General features: G+C 42.9%; 1 protein-coding gene across 5 annotated transcripts in view; it reads right to left on the bottom strand.

The window, feature by feature from the left end:
* MIPOL1 (mirror-image polydactyly 1) overlaps window positions 1-24147 on the bottom strand; it is a 346213-nt gene that overhangs the window by 309749 nt on the left and 12317 nt on the right. The window contains exon 1 of one of the 5 annotated variants that reach the window (XM_090033634.1): window positions 12366-12419. The exons of the other annotated variants lie outside the window; for them this stretch is intronic. The gene's annotated coding sequence lies outside the window, so the exon portion shown is untranslated. Of the gene's footprint in view, window positions 1-12365; window positions 12420-24147 lie in introns of those variants that run through there. 5 annotated transcript variants of the gene reach the window in all.

The raw sequence follows: 24147 nt of genomic DNA, 5'->3' as shown, positions 1-24147 counted from the left end.
ACCTTTTTTCCAATGTGACGTGAACCAAGTGCCAAAAGCTTGAGACATTCCATTGTAGAAGAGAGTTGCCAGATTATTTTGAAAAAGCAGAGAATTATTTAATTACAACTTTAATTTAAGCACAGAGGAAGGAAATTCTCTCAAAATTCATACTTGCAACTAGCAGCACTATCTTCTGTTATAGAAGTGCAGTGTTTTCACACTACTGGCCTCTTAAATAGGAGGCTGCAGTTCTCCATACTTGAGTTGGTAGTCAACAGCAGTCCCTGATCCTGAGAAGCTGTTTGATTTCCATATAAGTTACCGTGGCATGAATCACACCAGCTATATTGTTACAGAAAATGTTATACTCACTGCTTTTTAATAAAAAAAGATAGTCCTATTTTTGGTACGCTTTTTTGTCACTAATTAAATGCAGAAGGACATTAGAAGCATTAAGATAGCCTCACACCCTTGTAAGACAAAAAATACCTGACTCCACCAATGTTATAATGGAAGTAGTGCATACACAGGAAGAAAGGCAACACATTTCAGTCTCATTTTATATTCCTTACAAAAGTAATATGTTTTGCAAGTGAAGGGGTTTCACAGACTGACCTTGGCATTCATCAGGACCATACTGTGATTTGTATTGAGAATTCCAAGCCTTTATCTAATCTTATAAATAAATGTAAAATACATAAAACAATTATCCTAGGGTAAAATTGAATTTTATCTCTCTGTAATCAGCTTTTGTCTATGTGACACATTTTTATGTTTGAATACAATTCAAAATTAATAACAGCTATAATTTATTTTCTGACTTTTCATTATCCTGACATTTTAACAATCATTTTTTATATACTCAGGCTTTAATTTTATCTAGGGCTTCAACCCTACAGTTGATTTTCAGCCATGTACAACGTACTTTTCCAGAATACCTGTACAAGGAATAAGCCTATTTCTGACTTCCTATTTAACAAACCAAAATACAGTATAAAGACCTAAAAGGACTTTAAAGGAAAAATCAGATTAAGCAAAAATGTATACTGTTGCATGTAAATACTACAAGGACTATATGGTCTTGAACACTTAGTTACCCGGGGTGTGCAAAGTGGGCTCTATTATATTTGGATGTGGATTTGGCCCAAATCGGGGACAGTGATCCAATTAGTTGATTCGGATCACTGTCCCCGATTCAATACAGCCTGAATCTTCAATCTGAAGATTCGATGCTGATTCCAAGTATCAGCGATTTGGACAGAAACACAGCTTTAAATTTTTTTCTACATACCTTGTGGTACCAGTGCGGCTTGTGAACATTGCAATGCTGGGGCAGATGGAGCGTCCACAGGAGTGAGCGGGGCCCCCCTGCATGCTTGATGGTGAAATGGACTGGAAGTACTTCTGGTCCACTTCCAGGTCTGCTGCTGAGCACGTAGGGGAGCCCCACGCACTTCTGTGGGATGTTCCATGCGCCCCAGCATGGCAGCATTCATGAGCTGCCTGCTACCTAGAGGTACGAAGGAAAAACATTTAAAGCTGTGTCTATGTCCAAATCTCCCCAAACTGATTTGAAGGGTTCCAATTAGATTCAGAGAGATTAAAGGGTCCTCTGATTTGATTCAGATTTGGAGATTCGGCCACTGAATCGGGCCAAATCGCCGCCAGATCAAATCAGGGACTGAAACTTCGCACAGCCCTGTTAGTTACAGGAAACCAAATTAAAAACATAGTAAAAGCCTTTGTTTAGAATTTGCTTGCTCTTTGAAATCTGTCTCAATTACTAACTTAACTTTTGTCTCTATAGTCTACTGCCTCTGACAACAGTGCATATTAGATGCTTCAATGCATGACATCTCAACTATATAATGACTTGCCAATACATGTTTCCCCCGACCCTCTCCTGTTTTGGTTGGCTTATACTCTAATGCCTTAACATTTATATCCATTCCAAACTTTTTCACATATTGCTAACAGAATTCTTTAACAAGAATCTAGTAGAGGGAACTTTTAATAATTTAGAAAAAAGTTTACAATGTGCACCATTTCTAATTCCAGAGAGGAACTTTGAGGAAATTATAAAGAGGCTACAAGGTTTATCAGAAGCCTGTTGGTACTTAAGTCTCCATCCTCAAAAGCCTAATTCAGTAATTCCTAACTTTAAGACTTTCATTTTTGGACTGGAATTTTCCAGGTCTGTAGTTTTTGGACATTTTAAACAGTTTCAATTTGAAAAATCCCATATGCTTCCCACTACTAAAAAAGATAGCAATATGAGGGTACTTGTTTGGCATGGAGATAAGGAGTAAGTTAATATATGTCTTTCAGCAGTACAGTGAAAGTAAATTTTGATTTGACATTGTTACAGATTTAGAAATTGACTGTCCCATGAACAGACTTATTTTTTCTTTTTTTTAAAAAGTGCAATACGGGCTGCTTCTTCAACTCTCTCCCAGAATACCACTGGTAAGCACCAAGTTCCTTATGTCCATGAGTAAGCAATGAAGTTTTGATACTCGGAGTATCTACATAGGATCAGCATTGCCTTGCTCCCTAAATTCTCCAGAGAACATGAAAGGAATCTTATTCAGAAGGGGACAATATATTCATGTCAGTCTAATTACATGATCAAATGGTGCTCTTCCCTTCCCCATCCTCCAAATACAAGGCCTTTGGTTCTATATTCTATTTCTATCATAGAAATCATAGAAAAAGTAGGATTAAAAAGGACCTCTAGAGATCGTCTAGTCTAACCCCTTTGCCAAAGGCAAAAATCACCCCTATCCAAAGTATCTTATATAAATCAGTTGTCCAACCTATTAGTAAAAACTGTGGTCAGCTCTGACACAACCGTAAGACAAAGTACCCGATGCTGCAGCTAATGTCCTGCTGTTACAAGGGTTGTTAAAAATACATTTGAGAGATCCAAGGAAGAGGCCTGTGCCCCACACTACAGGGGAAGGCAAAAAGCCCCACAGTCTGTACCAATCTAATCATGAGGTAAAATTCCTTCTGTAGCCTAAATATGGCAATCAGTCTGACCCAAAGCAGCTTAACTCCTAGCAGAAGCACTGGCACAACCCAGTCAAAATCCCCAGCCTTGGACACAGCCAACCCCCAGTGCTTCTGTGGAAAAGATGATAGTATGCTGCAAATGAGGCATGGATTTGTACTGAGCAAGGCACAGATAGGGTCCTGCTACTCCGTGCAGTATAACTTACCAAATCTAATAACAATTACCTCACTATAAATCTAGAGTAAATCCCAGTTTTACACCTAGGGAGGAATGCATCTGTGTTTTCTGAGGGCAGGATGGACCAAATGCAAGAAATGAGGCAGAGGTTCAGCAACAGTAAGTGTAAAATTACTTGAATAGGTGCTTCTTTCACAGTAGCATCCAGACTACACCACGATAATTTCATCCAAATCTAGCGTAATTTTAACTTTGGCATGTCTGGACATAAAACCACCCAAAACTAAGAGTCTCCCCTGCCCCCTTAGATGCATTTCCTCAAATCTGGATCTTTCAGAATTGATGGTGCAATACAACACGGGTGTTCAACCTCAGGCCTGCGGGCCAAATGTGGCCTGTGGAGCCTTAGAAACCGACCTGCACGGCTCCCCACACATCGGAAATTCTGGCAGCAGGGGCAATTAACACCACCATCCTCCCTGCTGCCAAAATCCTAAGCTCCTCATAATGGGTTGGAGCCAAGCCACAGCCCACCCCCCATATGGCCATACTGCAGCCAGGCCACACCCCTTTCCTTCCACGCAACCTGGCTGGGGCCAAGCTGTGTCCTCATCTCCCCAAAGGGCCGGGCCATGACCCCGCACCCTGTGAAGCTGCTTCAGGGCTGGGCCTTGGCCCCCTATCCCCATACCGGGCTAGGCCATGCCTCTTCCTCCCTACACAGCTAAATTCTGAGCCAGGCCAAGCCCCCTTCCCCCTGCCCAGCCAGGTTGGGGCCTGGCCACACACCCTTCCTCCCACTGGGCTGACCTGGGGCTGGGTCACACCCCTTCTCCCTGCCAGGTAGGTTTAAAGTTGGGCCAAGCCCCTTTCCCCTCCTGGCTGGATTTAAGCTGGGCTGGGCTTCCCTCCCCCTGCCCTTTCTGCTCAGCCAGATGGAGCCTCACTACACACATGCTCCAGGTGCCAGATTGGGACCATCAACTGGATCCAGCCCTGTGGCCAAAAAGGTTGAGCACCAGTGCTATACAGAATCACTGCAGGGACAAAGACAGCCAACTATGGAATGAAATATACCTCTACGCATGTGTAGATTCATCCTATTTCCTTTGCTCCAACCCATCTTGTCTGTCTGTTTTTCTAAATCCAGGCCAACGCTAATTTTTCCTCCTGAATTTCTCTCATCTTGCACTCCTGCTTGTGTTCACAGCACTTAACTAGCACCTGCAGAAATAGGATTCAATTTACTAACAAGAACAATCAAAATATTTTTGACCAGAAGATTTTGTTCAGAAAAAAACAAACAAACAAAATGCAATCGGTCTTTACAAAAACAAACAACCCCCCCCCAACAAAGATAAAAATTCAAGTCCACTTACTCCAAAACTGCCAACTTTATTGAATTTTTCCATTTTTTTCCCCCATTAAGTTGTGGCCCTTTATAAAGTTGTTTTATATTTCTTTTTACTGTCTCATTAATAATTATTCATATACCACATTGAGGGCCTAATGATACAACATTAAAAAATAGGTACTTTTCCTACCCAGTAAGCCTACAGTGTAAGCTATACATATGTGAACCTGTGGCTATTAATTCATATGTATGAATGGCACAGATGGAATCATGCATATCAACTAATAAAGACTTCATCCCAGTAAGGTGTTAAGGAAAGATATGAAAAAGAGAAGTGAAGCAGTGTGGGGATTATTCCAAGATCCTAACCACATACACTGCCACTATCTTAAACATGAGCCAATAGGGTTCAAAACCTCCACCTGGCAGGATCAAGTCCTTAATATGCAAATTGTTAAGGGCCATTCCAGGCATAAGAGTTTTCATAAAAGAGAAGGCAAGACCTGGAACAGATGGAGAAGGGGAATAGTTAAGAAAAAGTCTTCAAAGAAGGAATATAGGAAGGGTAGGCTAAAGCACAGTTGGATACAGCACTGATAGCAAAGCAAAAGTGAATGCAATTCAGGCACTATCTGTATGTATAAAAGCATATAATACAACATTTAGCTCATTAAAAAGTTTCCTCCTCCACAAAACAATAAATATTGATTAAACAAATATGAGAGACAGATCTGGCCTGTGGCTTTATCTAAATGCCATGTGCCATGCTACCTGACAAGTAAAAAAAACAATAGGCAGAGGGAGGCTGCATGTACAAGTGCCTTTTTTACACCAACAGTGGATTGATATTTTATTTACGCACACCTTTTACCACAAGTCAGCCCCCTTCCCCCAAACTGAGGTGTATGCCTTCATCAGGAAAGCTGATTTTCTGCCCAGTGTAGAAGCACACTGCTTTGATTCCTGCTCCATCACGCAGCTAGTTGAGTCAATTGATGTAATAGCTCATTGTTCTTCATTCCTAACAACCACCTCTACTTTTTAATGGTCTTGATATTCCACTAATAAAGCCAACTTTTCTTTTGCCACTTTTGCTGGCTACTTTTGATCTCTTTTATTCTTTGTCACAATTCTATAGATTGTTTTAGCTCTTTGCAAATTCAAAGATCAACCTATGGAGACCAGTCTTGATCTATAGCTAGTATTACAGCACCAGAAAAGGTATGATGAGTGAACTGAAGATTAGGCTCTGTCTCTACTATATGTAGCCATAACTGGAAAAATCTTTTTTTCTTCATTCTGCCTTCCCCTAAACAAGGTGCATGTCTTATTTGGGGGCATGTGTTATGCAAGAGAATATAGTAACTGCATTATTTTTAAAAGGAAGCTCTTTCCTTTATCTCCTTGACTGAAGGAGGAATGTTATAACCTTGGTGGTCTAGACTATTAAGCACAAGAAAAAAAAGATGCATTCCCAAGAATGAGCAGCCTTCGGTCTGGAGTGTCCTTGGGTCAGGGCTAGGCATGTTTAGGAAGTAGACCCTTAAATTCCTTGTGGTAAAGCCACGGGGAGAAAATGGTATGAAAGAACGCTGTAGTTAACTGAGGAAAAGGTTAAAGAAAATAAACAATATTTTTACAGCTTAGTATTTATTTGTGAACTGCTAGTGCAACTCTATGCCTGAAAGCAAAGCTATGAAGATCTTGGGTGCTTGACAAGACAAGCTACAAGCTTGAATGAAATGTTCAGCTTAAAGAATTAGAATAATCTGATGATTGATGTTTTACTGAACGTGACAGGCTGTCATCTGTTTTAAACAGGATCTTTGCTAGGATGTACTGAAAGCAATTTTCTAGTACCTTGAACATATTAAAGCTTTTTCCCAATAAAATTCAACTAAACTATTAAGACAAAAGACCAACTCAAAATGCTGCCATTTAAAAGAAGGAATAAATCAGTCACTGAACTAATTTGGATAATTAATTCAAACCAGAAGTATATCTGTGTGATGAATTTACACTCAATCCATACAACACACACACTGCTGAATTAACTCCAAAATCTTTAATCATTCATTTGATCACCCAATCCTTTTTTTGTATATTTAATTCCACATTTTTTAATGTAAATTGTTTATCTGAGTATCATTGTAGCACTGAAGTGGAATCTTTACTGATGAAGAATAACTGCTATAATATAGGTTTCCTTCACTTTATGTGGGATCTGTATGTGTGCGTGATGCCCCCTTTTATACCAAAACTTAATTATATGCAAAGTAAATTCACTCTTATGCAATTGGTGTGGTGGAAGCCTGCAGTCAGCTGCTTTGTGCAGTGCATTGTGGGAATGCCACACACCAAAATATAGTCTCCTGTGTGGGTCTGTGCTTTTCACTTGTTGTCTGCAACATGTGCTTTTGTAGTTGCCATCCCTGCTATGATAGTGCCCTGTGTGTACTGTCTGCTGTTGGTGAGTACCAAAATTGTCTTCTAAAAGTGATAGAAATGGGCCTGGGAGTCAGTAAAATCGAGGTCTTGGAACATATCCCTATTTTTTACATTGTAAAGTGGGTTCCCTTTATGCAAATTTGAATTATTCGCAGTTAGCGTGAGAAATATGAACCTGTGACTTCAAAAGCTGCGGCAAGCCCCAGTCTGAGCAGTCAGGACCAAGAGCAGGAACAGGACTGGGCACACATGTGCCCTTGACACACTCACACTTACCTGGGACTGGCGGCGGTGACAGCAGCTGAAAGGTAAGCAGGGTGGATAGGTGGGCACAGCTGCAGCGGATCCGAAAGGAAAGCCGCCAGATCCCATTTAGCTTGAACAGCAGGGAGCTGAGTTGCCAAGCCATACACAAACAGAGCGCGCCAGCGTTTGCGCCAGGCAAGTAACCAGGAGGAGCCAGGTCAGAGGCTTCGACAGGGAAGAGAGGAAGACACTTTGCGCTACAATAATGTTGAGTACATGGCAGACTGTCAGGGCCCCGCCCCTGGTGGTACTGCCTGCCCAGGGCTCGTCTGAGGCCTGTGGGTGGAAGGGGGCGCTAGGGCCCAGATGCAGCCTGTAGGGGTGGCTTGGGCCACCCTCCCCCCCATCTGTGGGGGCTGCCTAGCAGGGCATCTGTGGCCTGTGGGAGAGTGGGAACCAGGAGTTTCCTTACCTGTCCCACATGTGCCCACCTTCAGGCCTTGGAGGAACAGGTGAGGGAGCTACAGGCCAAGATCAGCAGGCTGCAGGGGATCAGGGCTGCCAAGGACGAAATTGACAGGCACTTTCATTCTCTGCAGCATCAGTAACCTAGTGGAGAAGCCTCCCGGGAGAGACCCGCTGCAGCAGTATGGCAGATGGACACCCCCAGAGCCAGGGCTACTCGTGCTACCAGTGTCATCGTGCCAGGTAAAGCTGGGGAACAAGTATGAGGCCCTGGCAGCCATGGAGGAGGAGGTAGGAGAGAATGCCTCCAGAGGAGCTGATGCCACTCCATGCATAGTGCAGACTGAGTGATGCTAGAACACCAAGAGGAAGAGATGCTGGGTCCTTGTCATTGGTAATTCCATCCTGAGGGGAATGGAGGGGCCCATCTGTTGCCCTGACCCCATGTAAGGTTTGCTGCCTGCCTGGAGTTCGGATTCAGAATATCACGGAGATGATCCTGGACCTCATCTGACCCTCTGATCAATACCCCATGGTTCTCATCCAGGTGGGAATGAATGACGTAGCCAGGGGCAACCTGGACCACGTCATGAGAGACTACAAGGCTCTAGGGGACAAGCTCAAGGAGACGGGGCACAGGTGGTTTTCTATTAAACAGACGGGGACAGTGCCACAAGGCATGCATTAGTGATGTCAACCAGTGGCTTCAGACCTGGTGTTACCAGGTGGGCCTTGGATTCTTGGACCATGACCCACAGTTCTGCACAAAGGACATGCTCAGGCAGGATGGGATTCATCTCTCCCCAAACGGTAAGTGTTTTTTCTTCCAGGCTGGCTGATCTCATACAGTGAGCTTTAAACTAGGTTTGCTGGGGAATGGGGATGCAGAGGAACATGAGGACACTACCATCAAGCCAAAGGGCATGCGCAGGTAGTACCCAGGTAAGTGACAGGGGCCAGGGCAGGCTTAGGAACAAGGGGGCAGCATGTGTACCTACAGGATGCCCCAAATGCCTCTACACAAATGCCTCTACACAAATGCTTGAAGCATGGGGAATAAGCAGGAAGAACTCACCCTCTTGCTAGTTATCAAAAACCCAGACCTAGTAGGACTCACGGAAACCTGGTGGGATTCTACCCATGACTGGGCAGTGGACATCAATGACAATAGGCTGTACAGGCAAGACGGAGCATGGAAAAAGGTGAGGGTGTAGCGTTTTATGTCAAAGAGCAATACACAGCCTCGATGATCAGGATGGGGTCAGAGGAGGGACAAACTGCGCTCTGGGTAAGAATGCAAGGAGGCCATGGGGAAAGGGGCATCTACTACAAAATGCCTCACCGGGGGGATAAGCTGGACTTGGAATTCTCAGGTCAGCTCACGGAGGCTGTAATGTCAAGGGATGTGGTTGTCATGGGTGACATAAACTAGCCAGCCATCTACTGGGAGGAGCAGTCAGCCAGGTCTGACCGCTCACGTAGGTTCCTAGCTGGGATCCAGGACCTCCACTTAACCCAGGAGGTACACAGTCCCACCAGAGAAACTGCCTTGCTGGACTTGGTCCTTGCCACAGGCGATGACTTGGTGAGGGGTCTGTGGATACTCGACCGCCTTGGTGACAGTGATTATTGCCTGCTGGAATTTACTATCCAGCACAGGGTGGTGAAAGCAAGCAGTAAGGCAAAAGTCCTCAATTTCAGGAGGGCAAATTCAGCGAGCTAAGAAGATTAGTAGGAGAGACAATGGGGTCTTGGGGCCCAAGACGGGTGGTTGTTCCTCAAAGAGACAATCCTCTAAGCTCAAAGGGAGTCAGTCCCAATGCGCACCAAGGGGGGCAGGAGTGCTAAAAAACCCCATGGCTCATCAAAGGCATCCAGGATTGCCTGAGGGCAAAAAAAGGATAAGTATAAACAGTGGAAGCAAGGGGGATTACATCTCCATTGCTTGTGACTGCAGGGAGGCTGTTAGGAAGGCCAAGGCAGAGATGGAGATAGGGCTAGAGACCAGAATTAGGGATAACAAAAAGTCCTTTTTCAAATACATAGGAAGTAAGAAGGCACCAGGTAAGGTAGGGCCTCTACAGACCAGGCTTGGCAATCTGGTGATTGCAGCAAATGAAAAAGTTGACCTCCTTAATGAATTCTTTGCCTCCATATTCCTGGACAGGGACTGGGACATGTCCCCTACTAGGATTACGGAAGGACTCAGGGGAGGTACCACCATGCCAAGAGTCAGGGATGATCTAGTTAGGGAACTTTTGGAGGGGCTGGATGTGTTTAAATCAGTAAGTCAAGATGCTCTTCACCCGAGGGTGCTGAGGGAATTGGCGGGGGTCATAGCGAGGCCCCTGGCACAGCTGTTTGAGTGCTCATGGGGCCCTGGCCAGGTACCAGAGGATTGGAAAAGAGCCAATGTGATCCCCATTTACAAGAAGGGGAGAAAGGAGGACCCTGGCAACTATAGGCCAGTCAGCCTTACCTTGGCCCTTGGAAAGACTTTTGAGAAGATCATCAAGGAGCACATCTGCAAGGGTCCAGCAAGGGACGTAATGCTCAGGGACAACCTACATGGCTTCACTGAGAGCAGATCCTGCCTGACTAATTTGGTTTTCTTTTATGATCAGGTCACAAAGTCCCTGGACAAGGGCATCGAGGTAGATGTCATCCTTCTGGACTTTAAGAAAGCCTTTGACATGGTGTCCCACCACATTCTCTTTAAAAAACTAGGTGACTGCAGCACTGATGCCTACACAGTCAGATGGATGGCAAATTGGCTAGATGGTCACACCTGGACAGTAGTGGTGGATGGGTCATTTTCGACTTGGAGGGATGTGGGCAGTGGAGCCCCCCAGGGCTCAGTCCTGGGGCCTGTACCATTCAACATCTTTGTCAGCTATCTGGATGTGGGTGTCGAAAGCATGCTGTCCAAATTCACTGACAATATCAAAATGCGGGGCAAGGTGGGCATGCTGGAGGGGAGGGACAGAATCCAGCTAGACCTAGACAGGTTACAGAGGTGGGCAGATGAGAATAGGATGGGATGGAATGCAATGCAGACAAGTCCAGGGGGCTGCATCTAGGGAGAAGGAACCAGCAACAAATCTGTAGGCTGGGAAACACCCTTCTTGTCAACACAGTGGCAGAAAGGGCTCTTGGAGTCACTGCTGACTTCAGGATGAACATAAGCTGCCAATGCAAGGAAGTGCTAACTGCACCTTGTCATGCATCTACAGATGCATCACAAGCAGGTTCAGGGAGGTGATCCTTCCCCTCTATGTGACATTGGTCAGGCCACAGTTGGAGTACTATGAGAGGGATGTTGGAGTACTTTAAGAGGGATGTGGCTAGCCCTGAGAGGGTCCAGAGAAGGGCCACTCACATGGTCAGGGGGCAGCAGGCCAGGGCCTATGAAGAGAGGCTGAAGGGCCTGAATCTATTCAGCCTCCACAAGAGAAGGCTGAGGGGGGATCTAGTGGCCATTTACAAACTCACCAGAGGGTACTAGCGGAAACTGGGTGAGGCTCTGTTCCCCCATGCACCATCAGGGGTTACTAGGAATAACAACCACAAACTGTTAGAGAGAAGGTCCGGGCTGGACATCAGGAGACGTTACTTTACAGTTAGGGCTGCCAGGCTCTGGAATGGGCTCCCAAGGGAGGTGGTGCTCTCTCCTACCTAGGGGGTCATCAAGAGGAAGCTGGACAGATATTTGGCTGGGGTGTTATGACCCCAGCACTTGTTCCTGCCCGGGGCAGAGGGTCGGACCTGATGTTCTGTTCAGGTCCCTTCCGACCCTAAGCACTATGAAACTATAATTATGCACCATTTTCCAGGAACACATGTACAGCATAAAGCGAGAGAAACCTGTACCTTCTTTGTACTACTATCAGATTGCTCATGGAAGATAGTAATACAGAGGCTATGCAATTGTCTTTTCAAATTCAGAAAGATTCATTAGTGAAAATCCTGTAGCAAAACTATGTAACAGGAGACAAGAAATTAACATGCAGCTCACTAAGCTTATCACACTAAATTTGGCATTAAGTTTTACAAAGGAACCCTAAAATATTTGTCAGATACATACACACACACACATTTTAGTACAAATATACAAATCCCAAATAAATAAGACCTGCCTCTAAAATGCACCAGTCACAAATTAATTTGGTCAAGAGAACTTAGCATATAAACACTTGCAGATCCTTTCTAAATAATAAGCCCCCCCCCCACTAGATGGTAGATATATACATAGCTGTAAGAATTAAATAGTGATGCATTATATCTTCAGTCTAGAGATCTTGACTCAAGTCTACGCTAAAAAAAAGTGAAAAAAATTAGTTATGGCTTCATCTAGTCTTGGCATTATCTAAAGAAAGGTGGCAAAATTGATTATCCTTGCTCATGAATGGAACAGCAGGGATAAAGTCAGAGCTAAAGTGCATTAATACAATTAAGAGGGAAAGTCTGCACAGTACCTGTCCAGCTTGCTTACAGTAAATGTAATGCAGCTAGTGAATAATATTTCAAGAACACCTAATTCACCCATCATGTTATTTTGGAAAACCAGTATACACTTCGTGATATAAGCATAGAATCACCATTTTAAATCCTGTTTGCTGCAAAAAAATTTAGAAGGAAAGCTAACATGCACCTTGGACAAGTGCATAATTTGCTTACCTGCATAACACAATGTCATCTCCAATCTGCTATCTTTAGCTGACCTTGAAACAAACATCAGTTAAGTACAGAAACCTCTGAAGTACAAAGCATCTTTTCAAAGCCTCCAGGAAGCAGCTATCTAAAGAAGGTATTTAAAAGTTCTGAAAATGAGGGGCACTATTCAGTTTCAGCAATATCACACAACTGACAGTGCTATGTACTTAATGAACATGGTTTGTATTAAGTATAGGTAAGTACTGCATACTCTGGGTAAATGCATAGCCTTTTTCAGTGCAACATACTTATACAGGACACACTGTATACCCAGTCTGTTATTTCTGCTACTCACACTGCCAAAGCACAGAGCCTATACACAGATCTTTCTTTAGTCTCTGCCTTAAGGCAAGTTCCTTTGCCCTGGGGATATCATGGGACAGTTGTATTCTTTCAACTCTGTTCCATAGTCTGTTGAGAGTTCCTGTATTCCCTGGAAGGCATCCTCAAACACTTCTTTGAGTGGAGGGGCAGGAGACTAAAAATAAGACTATCTTCTTTACACATTTTTAACCAATAATGGGCACTTCCCCTCCACCTTAGTACTTTTGCAAAATCATGTCTTTTCCACTGTGTTATTTAATCATGTTGGATTCACATATGTTGTCTTAGGCTAGGAATAGAAATTGCACATAAACTGGTATAAGTGCTTGGAAACTTAGTTCAAATCTGTAACAAGAGAAGTTCAGTGCAAATAGACTGCTTTCAAAATGATTGAAACTGGCTTAAGATAAACCTGGATGTATGTAGTACCAAATTTAACTGATTTAGGTTACATAAGTTTACTAAACTTCTGTTCCTGATCCCCTCCAGATTCAAGTTAACTCATGGTCCCTCAGCATCTGAGGATGATTTGCACCTCCCTTGCAAACTCTCCCCTTACAGGGTGGGCAGGATAGGCTTGCCCCAAGCTGTCCTGTCCATCCCAGGAGGGAGGCATGCTCTAGCACCCCTGGCTTCTAGTCTAGGCCAGTGCAGGCATGTGACTGCATTTCAGGAATCAAAAGTAAATGTCTGCTCATTTGCTTATTGGTTCAATCTATGCAGCTTAGACTAACCTGCAAAAAATGAATAGATTCGGCTTCAGGCTTCTTGACTGTTTGTACTTAGCCTTAATGGGAATCTTATCTTCCCTCTGAGCCTGAAATTAACCCCTTATCTTCTACTGCCTGTTTTTTTTTTCTTTCAGTCATAATTTTACTATTTCTAATGCCACATTGACTTGTATACCAACTTAAAATTAAATGTTCTAACAATTTCTAGGCTGACAGTTTGTTGCTGTTATGAAGAATCTGTCTCTGCTAATGGTAATATCATCTTCTCTGCCCGTGAAGTGTATGTTTTATTGGTATTTGCAGATTCTTGCTACATGATCTTTCAGTGCGTGTATCTTTTTCTCTAAATGGTGGGCATTACCTTGGCTTATGCTTGCCACATCACTTGTAGCTTTATGTGCTGCCTTTTGTTTTTGTTAAACCATGCCCATATTGTCAGAGTACTGACCAGTCCTCCACAAACTTTGGCCCAGATTGCCTTGCTTAAAAGATTCTAATTGCTTTGTCAGGGGTTATTTCTGGAACTTTTGGGAATCTCTCAGACTTTTTTGTCCACTGGTGGCTCTAGGATTTTGAAAAGGGGGATGCAGAAGGTGTGGCATATCATCACATGTAACACAACACATTTTCCTCCAGTTAAGGAGAAACTAGAAGGTTTACTAATATTCCAGGGGAGCTAGTGCTTTAGTTTAAAAAAACAGCAAAACAAATATAACAATTGGTATGAGCACCAATTTGCTAGATTAATATTTTTAACACCCCACCACCAAACCTAAGCAAAAAGGAGTCTAAATAGTCAAGGAGATATTGCATCACCTGTACTGTATTATTATAGTTAATTTTATCTCTCTTATTTAGATTCATAAAAGAAAATCTAGCCCATTTGAGTGTCTTGGCAGTGTCTCCAATACTTCACTGTCAGTCATTTCAGCACATTGAGTTAATATTACCACACTCCAGTTAAGGTGTTTAGCTAGAGCTAAAAACAGTCTGCAAGGCTGTAAAATAAAAGAGAAGCTAAAAGACAACAAAATTAGCAGAAGACACGACAGACTGGAGAGCAAGCATCAAGACCATTAAAATAACAGAGGATTATTAACACGTGTGGAGTGGAGAGGGATTAGCAGAAAGCAGACAGATGATAAAAAGCCATGAAATCAACTGATTCTTGAAGCCAACTGACTGTCTCAGCACTTCATAAACAGAAATACTGCTGCTCCTCCCAGGCAGCTGGTTTTCAAGTTCAGGTGAAAGAGGAGTCAAAGGCGGTGGGGGCGGGGAGTGCAACTTCACCAGTGTAGCCCCCCGCCCCATTTTGTCCCAGAGCAGCAGGAATCCAGGTTTTCCATTTCCCATGGAAAAACAGAGAAAACCACAGATTTCCCTATTTTATCAGAGAAAAAACAGATTTTACCTTTTAGCAGAAAAACCCACAGATTTCCCACTTTTGCAAAGAGCACTGCAGGCAGGCAAACTTCCAGCCTACAAGAGCTAATTGCAAAAAGGGCACAAAACCCCAAAGGGAGAGTGGGAAAGGACAGGGCCTGAGGCTTTTAGTTACCCAAGGTTAGCTCAGGCTCACTTTCCTTCCTGGAGCCTGTGAGGTAAGTGGGGCAGTGCTGCAGGGTTGTGAGTCAAAGCTGCAGGGGGGAAGCTGGCTGGGGGCAGAAGGAATGGGGAGCTGTCAGGGAAAGAAATGAAGCATCTGCCCAGCCAGCCACACATGAACTGTGATTGACGCAGTATCAGCCCGAGCAGGCTCTGTGCCTCCATGTGTGGCTTCCCTGATGGGCCAATACCATGCTGCTCATGGTCCATGTGCTGCTTTCCCCAGTGCCTCCCCACTCCCTCAGCCCCCAGCCAGCTTCCCCCAGGAGTGCTCACCTGGCCAGCAGTGCGTGGACCCAGAGCAGCATGCCATCGGCCCGTCAGGGGAGACACACACAGCGCGCACCCACTTTGCCCCCCCCCCCCCCCAGATCTGGGGGGCACAGGTCCCCATCCCCCGGGAGTGTGCGCTGCAGCTGGGAGCCGGCCCTGCCCCTGCTCGAGCCCACAGCAGACAGGCAGCAGTGGGGGAGCTGGCTTCACTGCCTTCTGTTGCAGGCAGGGAGCTGTGGACCTGGGTTCCTGGACCCATAGCCCTGGCAGCTCCATCTGGCAGGGCTGGGGGGGCAAGGGGCAAGAGGCACAAGCAGGGGTGGGAGGGTTGTTGGGGGGCCTTTAATTTTAATAATGGATTTTGGGGTTTTTAATCAGAGAATTTGTGATTTTTCATCAGAGAAAACCAGGATCTCACTTCATGGGACTCCCTAAACCACAGGACTAGCTCTCCTGCATTATATCAGTCACAGACTCTTCTACAATTTAATCTTTTTTGCACTCTATTAAACAATATATTTGTCATGTAGTTCACTTTTTATATGGAGTGCACTACTCCTCAAACTTTTGCACTAGAGCGTCAAAGCTGTGCTTCAAAACCAGTCTCTGTCAAAAATGAGTCAGTCATGTAATGCTGTATCCCAAGCAAATGAGTGCCAGCAAAAAGGCAGACTAAAGCGTTAAGACCCCTCCAGCTGTGCCCCACATATGCAGTTATTTTTAAATGCTTCAGGCATTTGAACAGCTAGTTTTCAACTCCAAGTATTTTCTTAATGTCTTTTGCTCCTGGTACCAGGTGGTTTTCAAAGACCTCTCAGGTCCCAGGCAGTCATTACACTTAAGATTCAATTAACCAGTTAATAGCATCTTAGGGTATTTTTACACATGCAAACACCACAGCGTCGGGAGCTTTGAAAAGCGTGTGGTGCTGTGATGTTTTCAGTTGTATAAGCAGAAAAATACATGTCAGCACTGAGAAAATGGCGGTGAACACATCGGAGGTGGTTTAGTTAAAAAATGCATGGCCACCATTCTGTGTTATGAAATACATTTTGTCGCTTATACAACTGCATGTGGTGCAGTGCACTTTGCCTCAGCTTGTGTGCAGAGCAGACTCAATTAATTGAGTCTGCTCCAAAGCAGTGGATCTCTGATGCATCGCGAAACAAAAAAGTATGTTTATAAATGCCCTTAAAGTGTAAGCTGGCTACACATTCAGGGGATTCATAGTGCAATAAAACAGAAAGCCAACAACTTTGTGGCTTGTTTCCATCACATCTTAAACTGAATGTGTGGAAGGATGAACAGCACCTGGGGCCAGTTTTTTCATATCCTCCATGCACATGGATGCTATAACAACATAGTTTCCCCAAGGTATAATTTTGAAGGTGAGGGGAGCTATTGAAAGTGTCCCCCTCAGAAAAAGGAAATACTTCCTAGATCTGAAGAAATAATCCAACTTTGGAACTACTGTATACAAAAAATCTCTATGTCAGTCTCTGCAAAATCAGAACAACTAAATAGAAGCACAGTGTTTTTCACCCAAACAACAGAGAGTAATAAAATACAGTTTTATTTTAACATACTCTCTTTTTTCTTTTTGATGAATGCCAAACATTTCCTTTAAATCAGTGCCTCATGTTTAATTTCATACCTTGATGTTTGCAATAATTTTACTGGTGTAATTAACAATGTGGAGAGGCTCATTTTTTGAGAATACTTCAGACTGCAATTCAGTATTGATATGTTAAATCATTCACAAAGGTTAACAATTTGGATGAATGGCTACACTGTTACTTCTGGGATACCAGATATTGCAAAGAAGGTACTGCATGCTAGCATTAGTTAAACCTAAGACACTTTTAACTCAATTAATCCCTCTCTGAATTTTTTTGCTATAAATTTCACCAACTTGGAGCTTCAAATAAGAGAAGTAGTGTACTTGATATCCATTAAGACTATACCAAAACCATCAAAATGTAGTAAGTTCTTAAATTTTATGATAGTTTTGAGTTAATGCTGTGTCTGCAGTACTTCAGACAAATCATTTCAGTCAAACCTAGAGATTTTCCCCATAGTACAGAGATAAATAGAACTCTTGACAATGCCCTTGTCTCTCTAATTAAATTAGTTTAAAAATCAGTTGCAATTTCTGTGTGTAGATTAGTCTTTAGAAATCTATCATTAAATTACTGCACTTCACATTGTGTGAACATCTTTAATTTAAGAATTACCACAATGGATTTGGCATAATTTGCCAAAAAAACCCTCCTCCCTGCGCGCTCCCCAGCAGACCTGGAAGTGGACCGGAAGTGCTTCTGCTCCACTTCCAGGTCTGCTGCTGAGCGTGCTGGGGATCCCCTCTCCCCCCCGTACTCCTGTGGGACACTCCATCCACCCCACCATCTCAGCAATCACGAGCCGCCTGCTACCTTGAGGTATGTAGAAAAAACATCTAAAGCTGTGTCTATGTCCAAATCATCAAATCTTTCCAAATCTGTCCAAATCAAGGGGACTTGATAGCAGCTTACGGCTATATCAGAGGAGTGCATCAGGAGCTCAGTGAACAACTGTTCACTAGGGCACCCCCAGGGAAGACCAGAACCAGTGGATACAAACTCCTGGAAGGACACTTCAGGCTTAATACTAGGAAAAACTCCTTCACAGTCAGGGTGTCCAGACTGTGGAATAAACTCACCTACCCTGGAGGTTTCAAGAGGAGGCCTCCTCACTGGGGTCACCTAACCCCAGTTGTCTTCCTACCTAGAGTGGAAGGGGTGGACCAGATGATCTCTAAGTTTTCCTTCCAGCCCCTAAATCTATGAATCAATTTGAAGGGTTCCAATTTGATTCAGAGAGATTAAAGGTCTCCTGATTTCGGATTTGAAGATTCACCTGCTGAATTGGGCTGAATCTCTGCCAAATCGAATCAGCAACCGAAGCTTCATACAGCCCCAGTAAGAACACATACCAGGTATAACTTAAAATTTGGAAAGAAACCTTTTGCTAAGCTAATTTCTGTTTTAATTTAGCATTTTTAGTAAAATACTCCTGAGTAAATGTAGTTTACAAAATAATTAGTATTCCTAACTAGCATTAAGGGGGGAAAATGGATTTGTAAAAGTTAATTCTTGTACAGTATTCTGAAAGTTCCATTACAGCTTCCTATCAGGTTCTGATTTTCACTGCTCCAACCAAATAAAGTTTCCTGAAAGCTGTGCTTTCTCATAGTTCACAGCTAGCCAAAAGCACTTGCACTCAAGCACGCCCATCCAAACAGCAGTCAAACCAAACTATTTAATAAACTTAAAATAGATGAGCTTTCTTATCAGCTGTATTCTACAAGATCAAAGAACTTCATTCAGATTATCCATGCTGAATGCTGCAATGAGTGTTTGGCAGCTGAGTATAGGAGCAGTACCTGAGTTTGCACAATTTGATTCAAAATTAAAATTTTCATATTACAGGCAGCTGTTGCACCTGGAATATGAAGCTAATTATAAATATGAAAGAATTCTTTTAACAACTGACTTTTGGTGGAGTGGAATGAAAAGTACTCTTGTTTTCGTTATTTTAGAGCTCCACTGTTGGCACATAGCTCCATCTAGCGGTTAAAAATACTAGAGATCAGAAAGACTAAAGGTTGTATTTGCTGAAAGATGTTTTGATGTTACATTTCCATTTAGTACTGGAAGATGCTGCCCGTAAAGAAAAATGTAAATACTACCTAAAAATAAGTATATTCGTTTCATTGATTGTTCTCATCAATATTCTCAAAGTGTATTTCAAGAAATTCCTAAACAACTACCATTTATCTATAGGGTTCTCAACCCATGACGCAATAAGAAATACCTAATGCCTAATTTAGTTATTTCTCCTTAAATAGTAGTATAAAGTTTGTTAATATTTCCTCTTGCTAATCTGCACTCAACATACTAATAGCCTATCATCTGAGTAAGGTCCTTAGTAATAGCAATGTTTACCCTACAGTGACTGCAGCTCCCATAGACGCACCTCAGCCAGCTTTAAATAGCTTGGATATTGCTAGCAGCAGAGGTGAGGTGGCATGGAGCTTGAAATGGGCTGCAAAACCTTCCTAGACACAGGGTAAATCTCAGGCAGTTAACCTGTATTGTGCTCTATGTCAGTACAGCTACACAGCTAGCAGTAGCTGAGCTAGAAAGCATACAGGTAACTCTAGTTACTTGCATGAATTGCATCTACTAAAATGTAGACATGCCCCTTCATTGGAAAGGGTAGGAGAAACAATATTGGATCCTTTTGGCATTTAAGTTAATAAAATGAAAGCCCTAAACATTAAAAGCTGTCATTTTAATATTACTAGTTTATTCTAAAAATGTATTTAAAAATGTGACCAGCAAGAATTGTAGGGCTATTAAGTTTATGTTCTGTTTCTTTATGAACAATGAAAGCAGGACAGACTGCTCAACAAGGGTACAGGTTTGGAAATATATCCTCCTTCATCACAGTAGTCAGGTGCAAAGATAAAAGCCTGACTTTAAGATTCCTGTGGTCTAATAAAAATAAGCAGTGCTAGAGACAAAGCCAAAAATGAAGATGTATAATATACTGCTTGCATTTCTTTAGATACCTGTAGTCTAGTTCACATGATTTAATTATATGTTGCATTTTTACATGGTCTTAAACTATTTAAAGTCAACACAATCATGGTATCTTGACCTAAACAAACAGCAAAATCCCTCAAAATTATGCATTAGCTTGCTTGAAAAGAGATTAAAGAGATTATATTAATCAAGTATTTAGCTTCTTAATAGTATTTTTCTGCCTAAGTAAAATATACAATACAGAGATTGGATATTAATGCTAAGTTTCCACAAATATTATTTTTGCATGAGTAAAAGTTAACCAAAGAAAATAATTTTATAACTGTACCTGAACAGCTTGTTTTAACGGCATTTAAACTGCAGTTCAGAGCTTATTTTATTTTAGTCACTGCCCAATTAAAACTCAGTAATTTTATTAGTGCTGTTGGTGATAAGGGCATTTCAAAGTTGCCTTCAGTAGCCACTTCTAAGCATGCTGAAGTCAGAGGTCTCAACACCAACTATTAAGAAACCCCTGGAAGGAGCTTCATCACCATGTTTTCAGGTCTGGTACATGTAATCAGGGCATGCTCAAGAGCATCCTCCACAGAGAACACTGCCAACTTTCATCTCCAAAGACCAGTGGCTCTCAAGATTTTTGGACTCCAGGCACCCATCAGTGGATCCAAGGCACCTCTCCATAGCTCTTGTGAAGTGAGTAGCATCCAATTTCAAAAAGTAATTTATATATACAGTGCTGAAGATCAGATAAGCAGGGACAAAACTTGTGCCTGCATTTATCTGTTTATCTCGTCATACTTTATGGCACCCTTCCAAGGAACTGGTGGTACTCTGGTTGATAATCACTGCCATAAATCAAGCCATTTGTGTGATAGATGCATCAAGGATTGTACTCACAAAGGAAAAAAAATCTAATATTTTCTTGTGGACTGTAAAAACAGGAAAATTTAGTGTACAAAATGTACACTGTACACAGAGAAAATAGACACACAAAACCAATGAGATTGTTAAAAATCACTACTCACTTACTGGAATTGCATCTGTAAGTTTATTTTTAGGTCCATCACCGCTAAGTACTTGATATTGTAAGAAACTAAGCACCCTCAAAATTTCTACTAGAAAGAATTATGTAGTCTGAAAAGAAGAGAAGACTGAGAGGGGCTTTAATAACAGTCTTCAAATGCAAAGAGAGTTGTTATAAAGATCTACTATTCTCCATGTCTGCAGAGGGTAAGGCAAGCAATAACACTGTTAAATCACAACAAAGGAGTCACAGGTAAGGCATTTTGAACTACTTTGACTATAAGTGTAGTTACCTGGCAAGCACTGGGTCACAGGTTACTTAGGGAGGTTGCAGAATCTCCAACACTGGAAGTTTTTTTATCTTCTTGTTAGAAAAATTATGTCTAGAATGGTTTAGATCAGTGGGGGTCAAGCTTTTTGGCAGATGGGGCTAGTCTGGGGCACACTTCCTTCCTGAGTGCCACTCTGATCCCTTTTCCCTGTCCAGTCTGTTTGCTCAGCTTTCTGCCCCCTGCCCTATCTGCCACTGTGGTGCCTATTCCACCTTTTATCTGCTGTGTGCCATACACAAAGGCTACCCATGGAACTTGTGGCACCTGCACCACAAGTTGCCCATCCCTGGGGTTTAAAAAGAGAATCTCTTAGGGTCGCTTTCAACCCTTTCTCTATGACTAACCTAAATATACAGGGCAGGAATGCAATATCTTGATAACCAAATCACACAAAATACAACCATAAATAGGGACCCATTTAATTTGTGAATTCATGGATTTTGTGGAAATTTCAAAATTGGGCATTGTCTGTGAAATCCATGAAAAAAATCCCTAAAAATAAAATGCTGGCTCCCCAGTGAGACACACAGGTCCTTGTAGCTGCTGCACCCAGCTGCATAGCCTGAGGAGAGGGGAGGCACCCACCAGTGTAAAATGAAGCCACCAAGATAGTGCCCCCTCCCTTTGCTTCTGATTGGCTGAGAGCCAGTCAGTGGCAAGGGATGGGGCTACATGACAGACAGCTCTCAGCCAATCAGTGGTGAGGGGCAGAGCCATTGGGGCCCCTCAGCCAGAGGCACAGAGGTAGCCGGCTGCAATAAGCCCATGAAAATGGTGGCTGGCTCCGCAATCTGTCCACAAAAATCGGCCACCTGCCTCCTTGATTAGAGTAGGTCCTTAATCATAAATCAAGGACCTTGGAAAGGGAAAATTATATTTATAAGCATTACCTTCTTCAATGTGCAGTTTACACCAGCCCAGATATTTTTTCTGCTGACAACATGGGAACACATCAAATATTTTTGTATGTACTCAATGATGTCTGGACAACACATAGCTATCTCAGTCTGGACTTCTTTTCACAGAAGAGTTGAACACATCAAATAAACCACTCTACATCACATACATTTCTGAACAGCTTTCAGGTAATACCAGTTTTCTTTCTGATATTACCATAACCATACCTGCAATAGGCATGGCAGAGTTGCACCTTATAGGCCCCTGGCAGATGTTATACTTAAAATGCAATTAACCTGTTAATTGCATTGTAAATAATAACCCAGCCACACATTAAGGCAATTAATCTAATGACAAAACAAGAAACTAAATGTGTGCAATATTTTTGTGGCTGGTTTCCACTGCATCTTAAACTGAATGGGCAGCTGGGTAGCCCCGCTATGCAGTTCGATGACAGCTGCATGACGGAGGTTGGCTGACAGATCCCTGCCTTGTCAACAGGTTACCACTGTGTGGTATAGCCCTGCACGGGGCTGAACTCTGCTGTTTTCAGGGTGCCATGTTAAGGAGATCTCATCAGCTGGGGCTCCCAATAACCTGATGTGGTGCTTGCTTAGCTTGGCAGGAGCTGAGGAGCAAGGCATGCTCTAGTGCTGGGTTGCAGAGCGTGGCAGGGTTCCCTGTGACCTGGCAGGCAGACTAGCTTTCCCCGCAGCCCCCAGGGAGTTGTGGTGCAAGGCACTTGATATCTTGGACATGGGGATCGTTGGATTCCAATCCCTCCTCCCACCCCCACTCACTGGGACCTTCAAAAACCATGGGTGTAGCTGGGCTGCTCACCTGGTATTCTGACATCCAGGTGCACAGGGCTGTAGGACTGGCTCCAATATAGTCCAAGGCAGGGACCTACAATCCATTGATTGTCAGTCACAGCCCTGGAACTGTACCCAAGTCTCACAGTGAGCCAAGTGAGGTCCTGGGACCCAAAATCAGCTGATTGTTGGTCTCAGCCCAGGGTCCGCACTAGATCCCATTCAAGGCTCTGATGTGATCCCTACAATCAGCTAATTGTAAGTCAGCCCTGGGACATCACTGGAGCCAATTCAAGACTCTAACGAAGCTCCAGGCCTGGGACTGACTGTGAGCTGACAAGTAGTAATGGTGCGTGGTGCAAGAGGCACCATTGTTGGGATCAGGGATCATACTCCATTACACCATTAAATGAACGTGTGCTAGGAGCCAAAGACTAATTCAGAGAGGCCTAAGATTTCATAAGCAACAGTGTACTTTGTCAGATGCTATCTTGTAATAGCTAGCCTAGGACAAAGAAAAGATGTAACGTTCAGTACCTTTAAACAATCTCTGCTAGGAGTAACTGTTTGCTACAATGTATAACACACTAGTTCAGTATACCATGTTTCTCTATAATAGGCAAAGATGATTACTTTGAAAGCTGGGGCATTTATTTATTTATTTAAGGTAAAGTAGCTAAAAAATGCAGTTCTGTAAATAGTTTTCAGTCCCTCCAAACTGAATACAAATTAGGTAAATAGTTATGGATAAAAATGGGGGTGGGGGTGGAAAACACCATGGGTAGATTTTCTATTGCAATGGAAAATGATGTTTTCATTTAGAAATATATCGTGTTAATTTTTGTTTTGGGGAAGTGTTCAAAATACCACCCCCCAAAAAACACCCAAAATATATCTTTTTAGTTGTTTTCCCCCCTACCATTTCATTGGAAATGAAACAAAAAACAAAGCAAAACAAAAAAACCGGGTTTAAATTTTTTATTTCAATCACCAAACACAATTATGCATTCTTTGCACAACTCAATTTAGCACTATCTTGATCCAAGACAAAGGCCTATGTCATAAGTAAACATGGCTAGGGACAGTCCAGACTAGGGACAGACATTCAAAAAGCATGAGCCTGAATTGATTCAATCTTTGCAGGTTAATCTAACCTGCAT

This window comes from Crocodylus siamensis, chromosome 2 (genome assembly GCF_052110815.1).
Source record: "Crocodylus siamensis isolate JL-2025a chromosome 2, ASM5211081v1, whole genome shotgun sequence".
NCBI lineage: Eukaryota > Metazoa > Chordata > Crocodylia > Crocodylidae > Crocodylus > Crocodylus siamensis.
This window is presented reverse-complemented; position numbering and strand designations above follow the sequence as displayed.